Source organism: Mya arenaria, chromosome 16 (genome assembly GCF_026914265.1).
Source record: "Mya arenaria isolate MELC-2E11 chromosome 16, ASM2691426v1".
In the NCBI taxonomy this organism is placed as follows: domain Eukaryota; kingdom Metazoa; phylum Mollusca; class Bivalvia; order Myida; family Myidae; genus Mya; species Mya arenaria.
In genome coordinates this window covers 42,074,972-42,086,828 of record NC_069137.1, presented here as the reverse complement: position 1 = coordinate 42,086,828, position 11,857 = coordinate 42,074,972, and positions in this window count along the sequence as shown.

Here is an 11,857-nt window from a genome sequence, read left to right as displayed (position 1 = left end):
AGTCAAGTCCTGTTGTTTTCCTTTGGTGTATTAAATATCCCTATGACGAAAACATGAATTCCAGAATTTAATTTTAAAAAAAACCAATGACATTTAATTTGTTGAAATAAATTTGACTATGTTATCATATTGCGTCAACGTACTTCCAACGTATATAAGACGGTACTAGAATTATTGATAATAGAACATTAGTGTCTTTTTAGTGTATGCCCTTTGTTACGGTAATACAGACGTTTTTACGTCAACTTTATATTGATTTGTTTCTTATAGTACAGTTGTGTGTAAAATAGTATATAGAGGAGGAAATTCTGGAAAATTGACATCCGCGAATCACCTCGAGCCAGATTGTAAGTATATATCATGTGTTTCCGATAAGGATAAAAAAATATCCGACCCGAGGGCACGTGTGTAGGTACGTGTGTTGATCGAACATATAATTCAAGAGACTTATACAGAGACTTGTTCTTTTCGCTCATCGAAATGGACACAAGTACTGGTTTGACTTTTGCATGATTCTTACCTACTTACATTTGTCTTCACAATTGAGTAAAATTTCATACGAAAAAGCTTAACCGAATATTTTAAATTTTTCACCGTCATGTTCTAGCATATCAAGTCACGGTACAATTTAGTGAGTTTCTAAAAAAATATATTGAGAAACACGTTCAATTAAATGCTTAAAAAACATTTCATCGCCTTTCCACAATATCCCGAAAACATCAAACCAACATAAGGATGCTACATGCTAGTAGTATCTTTGTGCGATCCTTAGCGAATTTGAAGAAGTATACTTCGCTGATGTGGTTAAATCCGTAAGAGATAGCTCGTAAGGTCGACCAAACCCGTAGTTGACGTTTTTGTCTATTGTCATTGTTCTATGTACAAATCGATTGTCATCATTCTTTATTTCCAATACAAAGGGCTAGTTATTGATACACAGATATTTGCATTGAAATTTGTTTTCATTTTCTAATAGTCTTGGTAACGATTCAATTAAATTTCATCATATTTGATTTCATAGAACAAAATAATAAAAACCAACATATGTTTTATGACAAACACAGGTCATACACACACAGCCCTTTAACATTTAAACTTTAACGTCATAAATATTTTTTTCTGGTCCTTTCCCTCAGTTTCTGCTGCTTGACACCCAAACAAAAACAATTTGAAATTAAGCGAGCTTAAATCCATAAAACATTGTCAAGCAACCGGTTGAGGCTCAGATTCATAATTATCTTCAGTTTATTACACCAGCAACAAATAAATACTGCTAAAGAGCACTAATACAGACGTCTGCAATTGCCTCGGGAACTACAGTTAATGTTTCGACAATAAAAAGGAAACAGGGACAACCATAGAAGCCACAACTTAACGAAAAACCTCTTTAGAGGGTCAACGAAAAAGACGTACAAAACTTTATTTCGATACAAACAAAGTGCAACACAGCAACGACCGACTTCACATTCATGAATATATCATTTATATAATGCCTTGGAACGATCAGCATAACTGGCGGTTTTACCTGCGTCATTGGAATTCAACTTCACAATTGTCCAATGATGTATCAAAAAATCAAAAATCAACTTGAACGTAGTGCCTACTCGGAGCTGGCATCAATTGAAAGATAAAACAGAAAATAAAATAAGTATATAGTATTATGCATCAAATCTAGTACCAACCTTCAAATGAATGAATATATGTCAAGTAGCCTATGTCATATGATCAAATAGTTCTACTATGTGTGTGTTCAGTATCTATAGAACCTCCAATAAAGATAACACATAAAAGTTGTTAATGTTTGTTGGAGACTCAATAGTTCGCATGTGTAGTATTGGCATGTTTGCTTGTGCGGTGTGTCTTTCTAACAGAATTAGCTGACTATTGGTTTGTTTGAAGACAGAAATGGCAAGCAAACTGATTTTCAAAGGTTGGTGTTCTCACAAAGACGTATCTCACAGTCAATCTTACAATCTTCTAACATTTCGTAAAAATATGTTGATATATCAGGATGAAAAGGTTATGTTGGCCCAAGTTTTATTAGTGTTATTCTTCAATAAATGGCAAACCAATTTTCAAAGATTTTTGTTCTCACAGAGACGTATCTCACAGTCAAACTTTCAGTCTTCTAACATTCCCTGATAATGTTTATATATCTAAATAACAAGGTTATGTTGGCCCAAGTTTCATTATTGTCATTCTTCAAAAATTGCAACGTTTCTTTTCGCTAATCAAATATTTCGTCATTCAAAGCAATCCGTTTGGAACTATCGGGATATCAACTAACTATCAAACAATTGTGCAAAATGTTGCCAAACACAATATAAACATACAATCTCTAGCTAAAGGGAATACCTAAAAGTCAAAACTCTAAAAGGTGTATTGTGTGCCTAAAGATATCGATCTTAATGAGACCACAGCTGTGGGTTGGAATGTATAACATTTCAAAGTTTTGAGACTCTCTCGTCAGTTATTTAGATACAGTCTATTGAAAGCATTAAACAATCATAAAAATCCTTTTCTTTGTAATCGGAATCAATTGTTCTCCCTCTAATGGCTATAAACGCCATACTCTATCCGAAGAAAAGCTTACTGCTAAAAATTCGTTATGGAAAACCATACGCAATTTCAAAAGTTGATACAAATCAATGGTCGTTGTTTTATAAACTTAACCAGAAACTACTGGATAACTTCAAAAATAAAATAAAGTTGTAAAAGCCATCTCCTTGCTTGCTCCTTTTAAGTAGTATATCTTGATGATTATGCATAAAATAGCGCTTATATTCGTTAGAGATCCCTGATGACGATATGTAGTGATGTTCACTGAAACATGAGCACCTAAAGACTGAGTTTCGTAGGGTAAACAAGAAATCATTCCTATTTTTTTCTTTCAGATTTCAATGTTCATGTTTGTAAAATACTCATCATTACTGTCTTCTAGACACGGTTTTCCCTGCATGAATGGATTAAAACTGTAATTGTAGATCTAACACCATTTAAACAGAATTACTGCTTCTATAAAAGGAAGTAAACGTCAAGTTAGTTAACTTGTGGAAAAAATATCTTGAGGGAAGGAAACTTTGGTACATTTATTCTTTTCAAAACATAATTACGTTCAAATTGTTTTCTTAATCCCTATATAATGAACATTCGTCTTCAAGAGTATAAATATTTGATGGTTACAAAACTTCTCTTAGATTTTATTAATAGAATTTCTAATCTCTTCAAAAGCTCAGTGAACTTATACATTATTTTCACTATTTCTATTCAAGTTATGTATGCAAATAAGAATATTTAATTTAAAAGGAAAAATAAGTTATATTGTTTTGAAAATACTATCACGAGTCATTAAATTACGGACTCAAGTATGAACATAACCTATTAGTTATTTCTTACCGCACCATGAGGTGCTTTTTGAAATTTGAGAATCCTTCCTGCGTCATCAAAGTTATTTTTCTTTTGAAAATTAAATACCTCATTAGAACGTTGGTGACATATCTTGATCAAATACCTTAAGAGTAACACCTAATCCTAGTGATTCAAATACGGAAGACAATTGGCATTGAATTAAATTGGACAACTCATTGGTCTTCGTGAATAGCTTTTGTTATTTAATGAATTGCAATTTGTAGCGTTGTTTTTGAACATTTTTCTGAATAGGTTTTTTATCGTTTGTTTCGGGTGCGCTCAGGGAAACATGGCGTCAATGTTAATATCGTTGTGTCTTCGCCTATTTTTAACGATTTAGATGTATTTCAAATTGAATAAACTTTGAATAATATTCAAATATCAAATTGTATACAACTTAGAGGAGTAGGTAATGGAATGGAAAGTATTCTATTGATGTAAGTCGAAGAATGTAGCTCAGTAAAAACTTTGAATAATAAGCAATTATCAAATTGTTTACGATTCAGAGGAGTAGGTAAAGAAATGGTTTAGTTTTCGAATGATGGAAGTCGTAGACTTTATCTCAGTTAAAGCTCTGATAACTGTTCTTTGATCTGTATCCATGGTATTGTATCTTCTCATGAACTGATTATAAAAATAAAGGCAAAGGGCCAAAACGACAAAGAAATAATGATGCAAACATATTGACAACACAAGCACAAATACAAACACCTGAACACAGACTTCCCGGAATAATCAGACAGACCACACAGAAGCTTTGTTCCATGTACAATTATAAACAAAGCAATGCTTGGCAAGAGTACAAGCACGATACCTAGCGGCCTAGGTAGTGCACGGGGATATTTCTGTGGCGAATTTCCTTGATGGAATAAACTGCAAAATTGCCCTTTCTTTAGCGCTAATATACGAGACCAAGACATCGAAAATGATCAAAAGGAAAAAAACATTATGCATAAGCCAAACAACGCGCGACGTAACACAAAACTACCCTCCGCTTTTTAAAGATTGGAATTAGCCGGGCAGTTAGAGAGACAAAGGTACTGTAACATTCAGCAATCGTCTTTTGCACTATGTTTAGTACAACTTAATAACATCACCAGTAATATTTTTAGTATACAAAAACAGCGTTGGAGGGCTCGATCACGTGTCAAGTCAAAAGCCAATACACGGCAAGCTCGCAAAGCAAGATCACGCCTCCTAGGAACACATCAAATGTTGACCGAAGCGACAGCCAACCAGACTGTAGGTCAGCGTGACGTATCGGAAAACAGGATTGATAACGATCCATTCATTCATAAACAGTTAGGTTCATATATTTTAAAGTGCAGGGTCTAATAACTAAATTAAAAAATAAACTTAACGGTCAAGAGCTCGAAATATTTTTAAGAAAAACAACACAACACACACTGACACAAATACATACAAGTTTATGCTTCACTTGATTACAGTATATATGGTTTCAGTCATTCTATTTCAAACATAACTGAGACAGTTGAAGTAATCACATGCAACTCAGAAGGAATATTATTTACGTAAGAGAAAATCTTGAAGATGAAAACGTGCTGAAATTGAGACACGATGACACACAAATTTCGATACGACTGAATGGGAGTCACTTCGACACTGCCACTGCTCTATTTCTGTTGCATTATTATTTATAATACCTATCAATTCAAGTAAACGAGTCCTTGCAGACTCAGATGTATATGGCATTATTTTAGGAGATATTATCCACATACAAAATGTATACATTGAACATACATCCACATTTATTATATTAGGAGATCTTATCTAAAGAATATGAACTATGCCTGACTATCTAGTACACAATACTTAATCACTTATGCATATTACTGAACATTCTACAAGATATCATGATACTGATAATGAGCTACCAAGAAAGTCAACAGATAAAAGGACAAATGCAAAAGGAAGATTGGGGCATGTACACTAATTAGTAATCATGGTGCCAGCCTAATTGATTATTGCATAGGACATGTTAGTCAAAATTTATTGAACCAATTTGCCTCAAACGCCAAATTTGCTATCAAATCATATTTACATTACTTAAAATGAATGTGCTAAAATAAATCCTGAAAAATAGGACTAAGCACTGTCATAGCCGTTGAAATTCGACCGACGAGTCTTACTACAAACACAATGAGAAAAATAAAGTCAGTTTTATTATAGCGTTGCATAACAGTGAATCAAAGAGCAGGCTTAATGAACTTTATTGTAGAATATTAATTCAAATACAGGAAAATATATTTATTTGATCTGCATATGGGTATTGATCCCGTCAACAAGCCTTTGTTAGGTAAACATGTACCTTATAACATTGACTGTACGTCACAAATTTTTTAAATAATATCTGTGAAGAACCCCCTGCCCCCCGCCAACTCAACGTTTTACAAAAATATATATAAATATTACATATAAATTAACAGTCCATGTATAAGGCTGGGAGTTTATATAAGAAAGGTTTAAGGTGTTATAACTATGAAAATAATAAATTACGCGCGTGAAAATGTTTAGACGCCAGATTTAAAAATGCAAAACATTATTTGAAAGTGTTAAAGTATGGCAATACAGTTATACGACACCGCAATATCGGATTAACTTATTTCACAAAATATGTTATATCTATTAATAAATCTGTAAACTTATAGTATACTGTAACCACCAATGTGACTACGTGAATTGTACTTATTTCCTGTCTTAATGTATCAATTAAATGAATTAATTATCAATTTAACTAATTTTCTTTTAGTACACGACAGGTTATTTGCCTAATATGGCAGCGATATTATTAAATATTCAGTTTCACGATCACGACTTCAATAAAAACCTGTGACAAAATCACTGGCATTCATGTGAAATCACACAGAGCTAAACCGTAGAGAATCAATGACATTCCTTTAAACAAAATGTAAAGAGAGGGAAATGACTATACGACCAAAAAGAAATAAACATAATTGAAATGAAGGTAACACTCAATCACAGGATTTTATCAAGCTTTAAACCTGGTCAATGCTCGAAAACAATAAATACCAATGTGCTGCACTGGCAATGTAAAATACATGCAGCTGATTTATGTAAACAAATGAGTGTTCACAACAATTTCAAAAGACAGCATTAAAGAAGGGTGAACTGTTAAAGGTTAAACTATTAAAATTAAAATAATGAAAATTAATACATCTGAATACATGTTGACCTATTAACAAATAATGTAAATGATTTCGTTTCTGAATTACACATTCTTCTTTTATACTGTAAAACGTTTTTTAAATACAATATAATGGGAAGGAATACGCATGACTAATTAGTAAATAAATACCTTTATCAGTAAATCTCGCACATGTGAAAGTTGACTCTTTCAAAAGGAACGTAATTCACAATGGAGCTTAGATTTCTTAGACCACTAGAATATGTAATTATTTTATAAAAAAACACATATCTAGACCCAAAAATATTTGCAATTGAAGGCAGTTCATTTTAAGGAAAGGAAGTTGGGGTGTACATATATGTGTATGGAACAGAGCGTCATCGCATTTGTCAAACAACCGTCGAACTGTTGAACGTCAGCAGCATTAGTGGCTACTGCTACAAACAATCCCACATATTTGCACAAACATGAACACATAACCGTACTCATAACAAGCCTAAACTAATACTTATATGCAAATAAAGATACTTCACCAGATCTTCACAAAGCAAATACAATGCACAGCATTATAAAATGTCTCCATACACTGATTCCAAAACAAACAAACATAGAAATCGTCTACAAGAATCACCATTAACTAAAACCATAACACTGGCAAGATTTTAAATCTGTCAATTCACAACACTTATCCTGTTCAGAATATATATGATAGAAGAGCATTATAAGGATATTGTTTTAAGTCAACTGATCTGCGAAATTTCAGTTTGGTTTCAATCACTTTTTTTTACTTACTTTTACACCATTTTGCCTTGACATTGTTTATTTCAAGTAGTTGAAATGACATCTTATGGGCCTACAATCCATTCTCCTATTTATATGTTAAATTTACCAAACATACTTATGGAAAAGCCAATCCATGTTTCATCGGTCTTTATCAGGGCGGATGTTATGGGTGCGGGTGAAATACTTGTCAAAAGTCCGACCTCTTTAAAGTTCTTAATAAAACTACTTTAGCATTTTATAAAAGAATAAACATAAATATGCAATTTGTGATCCGTGATAGAATTTCGTCCAAGTTCAGCTAAAAATATTGAATAAAACTACTCATTGCAATAGTTTAATATTCAAAGTAGTTTTTTATTTGTTTATCCTACCTTATAAACTGATATAAAAATACATCAGGCATCAATGTTTATCATCATTGCTTACTGAATAAGGAACATGTGCTCGAAATGACCACTCAAGGAAGCAACTCGAATTGAGCGCATTCCGACGTAAAATACTCATTGTTGAATTTTATACGTGCTAAACAATAAGTACTCTGCTCAACTTCTTTATAATTAAAACTGATTTAGTTTGTATTAAAACGTGGATACAAATGTCAATATAACTCGTAAAAGAAATACATATTTGATATTATTTTATTAATTTAAAACTGGAAATCTTTAAAAATCGCTGTTGAATTTCACTAAAAGATATTTCCAGTAATTATAAAACTAATTCAATCAGGCAAGAAAGCATTAGAAAGTTAGGATATGAAAGACTAAGTCAAACACACATCCCGGCAACAGCCATTCAAGAGAAATAACTCGAACAGTGCGCATTAAACCGCAAACAGCTCATTGTCGAACTTAACGCCCGCTGAAAATTTATATAAGTGTTAAAGGGAAGTGACTCGAACCAAGTTCATTCCCTCGTTAAATCATCTTTGTTGATCAGCACCCTGTTAAACTACAAAATTGCGATTGAAACTTGACTACCAATTGAAATAAAACTTATTTAGACCCACAATATAATATTATCAAAATTATTTATATGTGGTATGTGCGATTGTTTGAATAAGTGTGAGGTTGTGCACATAGAACAGTATATTAAAATTTTACTGACCATTTCGAACGGTACCTAAGCCCCTGTCACGCTTAGCCGCGTTGCCACTGCGATTAAATGCGTTGTTTAATATCAAGAGCGCCAATAGATCGCAGGTAAAATTGATATTTTAAGAAAATATCGATGTCGTGACGTTCTCATGGCAACCGTGGCGTTTCTATGGTGCTCGATGGCGTTCAATCGCGTTCCTACGGAATTCTTGTTAGCGGTTGTCTGCGCTCTCGTGACGCTCTCAAGGCGCTTCCACTTCGTGCATTAAGTTGTTACTGCGCGCGCACTGCATGTGCACTATACTTTCGCGGCACCCACACTGTGCGGACGGTGTGCATTTGATTTTAAACAGTTCAGACCACGCCTGCCAAAAAAGGCTGGAAAGGTGATGAAGGCAGTGAAATATATATGCCGCAAACACTGGCGGTGCCACTGGGTCGGCGCAGCGATTCTTGAGATTCCAATGCGCGCAGATCAGCGTTCTTATTTTTCTTGGACGCCATGGGAACGCGGTCCTAGTGTGACAAGGGTTTTACAATCCTTGTAAAACATCCCCCATTACATCTGCTGTTATTGTAGTATACTTTTTTGTAGGGATTTGTATTGTTGTTCCGTGTTTCTACTTTTTGAATGTGCCGTTGAACAGGGTTGATGTTTTAACCTTCGACAACTGGATTTATTTCTGTAGTTTACCATATAAATACAGATTGATGTATTGGACTGGAAATCAGATAATAACCAGTTTGATTTTTAAGTACCTTTATTCTCGGCACCAACTGCTTCTTACTGAGTCTTGACATATCATATTGTTTTACCAGATAAAACCTAATGCAAATTCGCACTAAAAAGACACGTAATGTCAAGCAACAACAGCATATACAGCTATGCAAGTTATATATAGAAGTGAAATGATATAAACAAAACACTTACGAGTCTTTTGCAGTTCTTACTACAATTGGATGATGTATTTTAACTATGTCTGTTAAGTATATTGTACATCACACAAAGTATGTTTTAAAGATCTGAATAAAATTGTCTTGGCTCGAGGTAATTCGCTGATGTTAATAGTCGAGAATTAGAGAATTAAATCGTCTCTTCATCTGTGTACTTTGTACACACTTGTACTACCAGATACATACAAAAAGCTGACGTCAAAACGCCTGTATTACCGTAGGGTTTATAAAATAAAGTTTTTCTATATTTATTTCAACTTATTAAATGTCATGATGTATTCGAACTTAAATTCTGGAAATTATGTTTTCAACTTTTGAAAATACAAAATTAACAATTCAGAAAGTGTATCTTAAGTTGTATGACTTCATGGAATACCTTCTTTCACATCACGTGACAATAATGGAATGGAATCATTTTGATGGCTATCGCCACAAAATGGGACTTGTCAATCAGGTCAAGTTGTAACGTAAAATTTGCTAGGCCAAACCCTTTGGGCAGAATTTTGTTAAACAAGGTTATTACACTATTTTCTAAACAGAACTTAAATATGTCATAAGCGGTTGATCTGAGCCGAAGTCTTTTGATTATTAATAGTACCAAGTAAAATATTAGTTTAGCAGAAGCCAGGTCATTATTATTATGTTCTCATAGTACCTAATCGATACCTGCCTGACACGGTAATGACGCTCCAATGAAGTTAACGCTATGGCATTTCTACACTCAGTATCTTTGAATTGGAATTAAAACATAAACACAGGTGAATTAATACTGAGGACGGTCACAGGCAAACTCGTCCACGTCTTTGGGTTCCCAATATTCCTATAGACATATATAAGAAATTCTTTGAATCTTTGCTTGTCGGAAACTGCTTGGCCCGCTCACTTGATATTTGTATTAAGCATCATAAAGTAATCCTCCATAACGCTTGTTTAATTCGTGCCCCGGAGGTGAACTGTTCCCACTTTGGTGGTACACAAGTTTCCTTAAGACTTGCGATAACTTTTTTATTCCATATCATAGAGGCACGAAATAAAATGCCGAGTGTGGCATAGTAATTGTAGAGCGGAATGCGCGTCATGATAGTTTGGAAATATGTACTTTATACTACTTACAAGGCGAAAACATGTTCCAAAAATCTCATTTCATCATGGTTTCGCCGCCATCTTGCATAGCAAGCTCCAAAACCTCACTTAAAGCTTACATATAAAAACCTGCGACCTATTTTTGTCAACAGTCAATGGACTTCCATGGATTATAGCAAATATTTGTTCGTTCCAAGACAAAACATAAACAAGTTGTCAAAACGTTCAATCTATGAGAGAGCAGCTTTAAATCCTTGCAGATTCGGAATATGTGTACCCCCCTGTTATAGTTTGTATTGAGTCAGAAGGTCCCGTAAGATATAAATCAACATTTTAGAAAGTGCTATATAGTTATTATATTTTAAATGTATTGTTGCAATAATTGTTTCAATATTCATATAGCCCGGAATTAACATAACAGCGTTTTCCCATGCCGGTACAAATTTCGAGCTATTGAAATTCGTGAAACAGTCCAATGACACTATTGTTTCCTAAGTAACATGTGTATATTACAACGGTTTAATTTTGTTTGTACCGGAGGATTAGGTTGGGAAAACTAGAATAGCTATAATTCCGGGCTACAACTATTTACGTTTAAAAGTAATTTTAAATGGTTTATCTTTTCTTCGCGTTCTTGTGACATCATTTGAAATAGACGATTTCGGTTACAGTCGGGTCGTTCTATTTACAGAATAGGTAAGAACGAATTACTGAATGGTTTTCTTAAATGAAATGAAGTATTTTTTTTTACATTTCTTGAATGAAATTATGAACTATTGGTGTAAATATAAGGAGTGAATTGCGGGGTTGATGTCATTATCTAAGATATGAACGCAACTGGGCTGGTCAAAGTACGCGTGGAGTAATCCACACACTTCGACCAACCCAATCGCGTTCATACCCCGATAATGACATCAACCCCGCAATTCATTCCTTAAATAAACGCAACGTTTATGTTGATTTCCATCCGTGTTTCCTTCTTTTAAATGGCGCATAATGGTTTCCCATTTTAAATATTATCTGTGAGTACAGATAAATATACCGATTCTATTTTTAAACTTAGTGGAATTAACGTGGTACACACCTCTTGTAAATTTCAAATAGGAAAAGTGCGAACGATGCATGTTTCATTGGCAAGGTTATATATCAGTAATTAAGATTAAATGTGTTATGCACAACAATGTCAAGTTCATGTAAGTTCTTGAGAAAAAAATAATCTTCAATTGTATGATCTGGTGCCAAGTTCCTTTAAAGTCATATCGTTCAGTAATTTATCATGTACGTATTATACTGATCAAATGCTTTAACATGTGTCTGTGAATCATTTTATGATTGGTCATTGAAATATATGAGGCAAATAATGCGCCAA